The 6,940-nt window shown below is 41.4% G+C and overlaps 1 pseudogene; it reads left to right on the top strand.

Annotated features, from left to right (window-relative positions):
- Positions 1-3,092: 3,092 nt before the first annotated feature.
- On the top strand, positions 3,093-6,130 carry LOC119350077 (annotated as a pseudogene).
- Positions 6,131-6,940: the final 810 nt, after the last annotated feature.

Here is a 6,940-nt window from a genome sequence, read left to right as displayed (position 1 = left end):
CTAGCTACTAGCACCAGCAGGAGGCAGCAGCGCTGCAGTGGCCACAGCCAACTGGACGGCAGCGATCAGCAACGGGCAAGATTTGGCGCATGATGCTACGGCGTTCTCGACTTTCCAGTGAAAATGGATAGGCAACATCCATTGCCAGGTTTTCTAGTATATCACATTAGCTTCATTATGGATATATCTTTAGGTCGGTTCTATCGAAATATGTTCCAATATTCATTATATTAGGTTATTAGTTTTAGGATAAAATAAAGGGAAGTGTGCATTGTTAGTTGTACGACTATTTTTGTCGTGCATCAAATTTTGTTATGTGCTTCATAATCCATCCAACCTCAAAAAAGATTCGTCCTCCGCCATTGCATATATGTAGTTGGAGGTAATATCATAGTGTCGACCAAAGGCACTTCTCACCTTTTTGGACAGTATAAGTAGAGAAGTAATAAATATGTGTAGGCCACAATCCCATAGATTGCTGTAACAAAAGAACCACAACCTTTTAAGTGAACTGTAACATAGACTTGGACCTGGAAGGCAATAAAGCATGCAAAGAAGAATCTTGAGTTCGCTAACGCTCCTAAAACAAAGCAAGAACCAACCCATGTCATCGTGGTTGCTGTCGTACAATTATGCCTCAACACAAGATTTTTCAGAACTATACGGTGCTGCTGGAGAACCTGTATCTCAGTCTGTACATCCTACATAGTCAGCTTCTGCTTCTGGTAACTCTCATTCCTATCAGATTGTTAACTTCAATTATCTTCACCTTGCTCTCTGTCTTGTATTCTGCTAGTTATATAGTCCCCTGTATGGATTGGTATGTATGAAAGTGATACAGGAAAAGCTAACAAGACACCTCCTCTTGTATTGGGAGCTTCTCAGTAGGTGTTGCATGCTATATAACACAAACAAAAATGTCTTTAACATTAATTCAATGCGAGATTTCTGCTCTGCCTAAGCTAAGACATATGTTTGAAAAATGACTGTCGACATGCCATGATTCTTAGTATGACTGATATGCCATGTACCAAAGCAATGACTTCTGCTTGTAGACCCCAACAACCAAGGAGTTACTTCGAATAGCTCCAGAGGCCCATTACTAATTACTTTTTTTAGGGAATCTCATTACTAATTACTATTCAACCGATACAGAAAACAAATAGTTCCAGTACAATACATCAATACAAACAAAGCCACTTGTGGAGGTTCACCAAAAAAAAGGCTCCATCGAAATTAGTGTTGTTGTTGCTGGACTATCTTGCACATACTAGGTTGCTAATAGACAACGTGTGCCTCCTTGTCAACTCACACATACTTCTTACACTTTTGGACTATCTTACACATACTATGAGAAACCTTCACATCTGACGTCAATCCTCATGGCTGGTATCCTGGTAAACTGCACCGTAGATCTGAAAATGACCGGTAATGCCTGAGGAGAGGTTAATTGCTTCATGATTATTGTGATTTATTCGGACAGGTCTGTACTCTTTCATGCATTGTTTGAATTTTTCTGTTGTAGACAGATGGTGTATACAACTATGCTAAAGTTTGTATCTTATTAGGGCTCCTTGTCTTTTCATGTTAGGGATCTGGGTGCAGTTATTTTTCATAGAGAGACCCTGAGATCGGTTTCCATTGACAGGGCCTAAACTATGGGAACCGAACTCCTGGAAATATGTGGTTTTATCAAAGCACAAATACTGAACAGTGATACGGATACTATGTACGTTTCCAAAACTAACTTTTGCATCTTGAATTCTATATTAGTTTGGTAGGGTAAAAGATTGAAATTTTAGTATGCCCCGTCTTTTTTGAGCTGAATACGTGGATTCCTTGCAGGGTTGCTCCTGCACATACAGATGATCAAGGCAGTCGGTATAGTTGCCCTCTTCAAGGGAAATCTTCAGTGTGAAGTTACTCTGTTTTCTTTTCTTCTCTGTTCTTGTGTGGTACTGGCCGCCACTGTTAGCCATGGTGTGGTGTGGTGTGGTGGCAGCATGTACAGTTCACTGTAATATATACTGTGTGTTACTATTTTGCATCTTTTTAGATATCCTGTAGAGTAGAACACTATTGGGTGATAACTACCGGTGGAACAGTGTGTGTGTGTGTGTGTGTGTGTGTGTGTGTGTGTGTGTGTGTGTGTGTGTGGATAAGTCAGACGCTGGTTGTGTTTGTTTTGTCCATTCTCAAGATTAAATTTCTACTGCAAATCTCAATTTGGTTGTTGAAAATATAAGTAGAACGAGATAAGATGCAATATGGGCTGAAATCTAAATTCAAAGCTATATCATGTATAAGTGACAAGTGTCACAACACCAGAGGTGGGAAGTGACCTTTGCAAAGAGTAACCCTTAACTAGTGATTTCGAACAATCATGAGCATGTATGCCACCTGCCGGCCGGTGCACCGTAAACGGAAGACAACCCGGTGAACGGCTCCAGGCAAGGACACGGTGGATACCTCCTCCAGCTGCCGGCTGGTGCATGCAAGTCAAGTCTAGAAATATGTCTTCTTGATCCATTCCTGTTTGTTCAAATAGGGTGAGAGCAAATTGAGTGATAGTATAATTTCCTTTTGTACTTTTGGTCATGTGTTCTTGCTCTGTGTAATTAGGCAACCAGGGGGCACATCCCATGTGTGTTCCAATGATATGTTCTTGAGGTATATTTTACTCTCTCTGTTCCTAAATAAAAGTCTTTTTAGAGACTCCATGGGAAGTCTCTAAAAAGACTTATATTTAGAGACTCTACAGGGAGTCTCTAAAAAGAATTATAGTAGGAATGGAGGGAGTAATAATTAGGTAAGTAGTTAGGCCTAAGCAGCACACATGCATGGTCTGTATACTTGCATACCTAATCTAACCAAAGATGGCAATTAGTGCCCTAGGGTTGTATAATTAGTGGTCTAATAAAGTACTGGCTCTGGGTTTGTATAATGAGTGCCCTCGCGTTGTATAATTAGGGCCCTGGTGCTCTCTAATAATTTTCATTCATTCCGAAAAAGAAAAAAGGAGAAGCTCTTTGGACCAAAGCATCCATCCGATCTTCCCGGCCTCCTCGTTGTTCGCCGTCGCCCACGCCACCATGTGGATAGGCAGCGCCACTGCCGCCTCCGCCTCCGACGTGCTGAGGCACTACGGGCGGTGCTACTGGGAGCTCTCCAAAGCCCGCCTTAGGTGCACTGTCGCCTCCGCCTCCAACGTGCTGCGCCACTACGGGCGGTGCTACTGGGAGCTCTCCAAAGCCCGCCTCAGGTCCGCGATTTTCTCCCGTTTCCTTTCACATTTGATGTTTTTCATAATGAAGTAAAGAAGATATGCTCTTCAGTTCTTGTGGCTAAATTCTGAAGAAATGAATTTTTTACTTGCTCTGTGATTTGGGAATTATATGATGTAGAAATGGAATTGTAAGTGTATTGCAGACTGGGTTTGTTTGACACATGACCTCTCCTCTTCTTGTTCTTGTTTCTTGCTTCACCATCCAGTTTTGTTGTGCTTTTTGGACACATGTCCTGAAATGTTAGAGCTTGGCCAAAACTTTTGTGCACGATGGAGATCCTAGATAGCAGATCGTGGCCGCTGCCAAATCGTTACTGGTCTGGTCGTTTCACCTTGACAATGTATGCATAGTGGTCGATTAGTGGTTTAGTGTGCCCTGAAAATCTAAGATGACCTTCATAATGGTAAAAGTGAACTAGCATTTAACCACGTCCTGTTTGTTTTTGTCAAAAGGTGTTTAGTATCATTAGTTTTTGCCATTCATAAGATTTCATAAATTGTAATGGCACTCAACTTCTTGCAATCTATCCGCCTATGGTAATATATATGAGTTTGCCATGGTCTGTGTCTTGCATCTTGGAACTCCTTGTAAATGGCGAATTATTTGTTCTCTTATTGCATTTATTTTATTTTATTTTATTATATGTTCCCTTCTTTATGGTATCTAGTGCACTTGTTTTGGCAACATCGGGGGCTGGATATGTGCTCGGGAGTGGCAGCATTGTAGACATTGCTGGACTTTGCTACACATGCACTGGTACCATGATGGTTGCAGCATCTGCCAACACTTTCAACCAGGTATTGGCTTGTTTTTTTGGGGTAGCCTTTTCCATTGGCAGGATGGTTAACCAAACCAATGTTCATTGTGTTCACATTCTTGAAATCCTTGTGTTCATTGTCACGCAATCTCATACTTCAATATCAGTTTTTGAGAAGTCATTCTGATATTCCTACATATTTACATCTATTGGGACTTATAGATATCATTATACAACCTGGTTATCACGCTTAGAGACGATGAACATGGTGCATCGACATCCTTTTCAGGTGTTCGAGGTAAAGAATGATGCTAAAATGAAAAGGACAATGCAACGGCCCCTACCATCAGGGCGTATTAGTCCTGTGCATGCTGCCATGTGGGCTACAAGTGTCGGAGCTGCAGGAACAACATTATTGGTTTGCAAGGTTCGACTCTTTGCCGTTTGCCTGTACTTGCTCTACACTATGTTTCAATTGTGTACGGTCACTGTAGTTGGTATAATGTTGTTATTGGAACTAAACATCGCGAAATTTTGGCAATGTCTTGCAGGCTAATTACTTAGCTGCTGGGCTTGCAGCATCCAATCTCATCATGTATGCATTTGTATACACTCCACTGAAGCAAATACACCATGTCAATACATGGGTGTGAGCAGTTGTTGGGGCCATTCCGCCACTTCTAGGGTATGTTACTGCTGATGACACATGTCTGGATTGTCTAGGTGCAGGCTGAAAAGGGTATTTTATATGTTGAATATTGGAGCGAGTCCTTCCTAATTGTGAGTTTTGCCACCGCCTTGTGCTTTTTTGACCAAAGCACATGCTTAAGCACAATTATGCTATTGTCTACTACCTAGGCCTGCCTCTTTTTTACTATGGTTTATACTCATCTAGGCTCTTCTTAATTTAACTACACTTTTTGTAATGGACCCAACTGTATCCAACAAGGACAATTACTACTTGAGTTACTACTTTTCATGGCTTTCCTATCTCTAGCATAAGCTATCCAATGCCTTCACCGGTAAGCCTATTTCCTGCTGGCTTGTGCACCCAAGGCCATATCAGACCCGTTTGAATAAAAGCAACATATATATCGTAGAGACATCTGGACCTACCAGCTTAAACAAACAAATTGAAGTTATGAACTACTCTCAAATCCATGGCTGCTAACATAAAGCACCAAACTGATGATACCGCTGCCTTGGAGGCTGTTTCAGGTCATACACTGACATGTTAAGCAAGCAAATAAAAAAGGGGGTTGCTTATAGGCATCATGGGCATATATTCTGTATATTATAGCACTCATGTTTATTTATTGAATGGAGCTGTGCAATATGTTCACATGGCATCTGGTCCTTATTTTTATCATGATACAGGTGGGCAGGAGCAGCATCAGAAGTGTCACTCAACTCTATGATTCTGCCTACTGCTTTGTACTTTTGGCAGTTACCACATTTCATGGCCCTTCCGTACTTATGCCGTGACGACTACGTTGCTGGAGGGTAACTCAATTATTAATTCCAACTGGTTATTACCAGATCTACCTAGTGTCTTCAAAATGTTACGGCTTTTACATTGATTCACTTGTTGATTCAGGTACCGAATGCTCTCTTTTGCTGATCCTAGTGGTAAAAGAACTGCATGGGTATCACTCAAGAATTGCCTCTATATGTTGCCGTTGGGGTTACTTGCATATAAGTGTAAGTAGTAATCATGCTCTAATTTCCATTACTTGTAATAAAATTGGTCAAACATGGGATATGTAATCATGCATATTGGGTATAACTGTAAGTACCAATAATCATATAGGTTCTCTAATAATTTCCATTTGCTTCTACTTGTAACAAATCAACTTGGTCAAACTTGAGATGTTACTCATGGAACTAACATATGGTTAATCTGTAGGGGGTCTAACATCTGGATGGTTCTGTTTTGAAGCATCACTTCTAACGACGGGCCTTACCATTGGAGCTTTATCATTTGTACTGGATCCTACTCACAAGAGTGCAAGAAGAATGTTCCATGGTAGCCTTTTGTATCTTCCTGCTTTAATGGCTGGACTTGCATCGGCTGCCTAACCAATGAGACTAGTGAGATCGTTGTGGTTCTTTGTGTTGCTGAGCTGCGGGAGGACGAAGAAAGTGCTAGACAGAAACGGGAACATTATCGTGCTCAATCACGCCCTCCAGCTGACTATGCTTCTGTAGCCCAATACCTCTTCTTACCTGTACCTGTGTACATATCTGCACAAGCTCATGAGTAATGAATGCCTTACTTATCATGGCATTCCTTTTTTTTTCTGTTATCAGGAAATTCTTTTCCGCTCTTCCACAAGAATATGTCCTGCTCAAGGGAGATCCACTTTGTATTGCTAAAATAAAATCTGAGAATGATGAACGTAATTTTTATTTGGAAAAAAACATAAAGTTGAGCTGTGGCAGGGGTTTCGCGGCAATGCTCATGATTTGGAAATTTTGTTTAATGCAATCTGCACGTTGATAATGTAGGTATGGGATGCACACGTAGAAGGTTTTACCCAAGTTAGGGCCACCAGTTCTAGTGGTAACACTATTGTTGGATGTTTTTTCTCGTATGAACGATATGGTTACGGCATGTATCTCTTGATCTTGTAAGTCTTGTCCAGATTCTATCCTGGCTTCGTCTTATGTAGAGGGGATGGAATTTGTCCAAAAGACACATTGCCGCTACAGTCGACTGGATGGGACTTGTGGGGATGTCGCGCTGTGCCTCGATTACCATGTGTGACGTGTGTTGATTATCAGTTGATGTCGCAATTTGCTGGCACACGTGGTGGACGATTCCTGTCCAGTTTGAAAGTGGGTTTTGTTTTCACATGATAGTGCAGTTGCGAGGCCAAGATGGCTATTGCAACAT

Source organism: Triticum dicoccoides, chromosome 1B (genome assembly GCF_002162155.2).
Source record: "Triticum dicoccoides isolate Atlit2015 ecotype Zavitan chromosome 1B, WEW_v2.0, whole genome shotgun sequence".
In the NCBI taxonomy this organism is placed as follows: Eukaryota; Viridiplantae; Streptophyta; class Magnoliopsida; order Poales; family Poaceae; genus Triticum; species Triticum dicoccoides.
The sequence above is the reverse complement of the archived record's forward strand: the minus strand, read 5'-3'. Positions and strand labels throughout refer to the sequence as shown.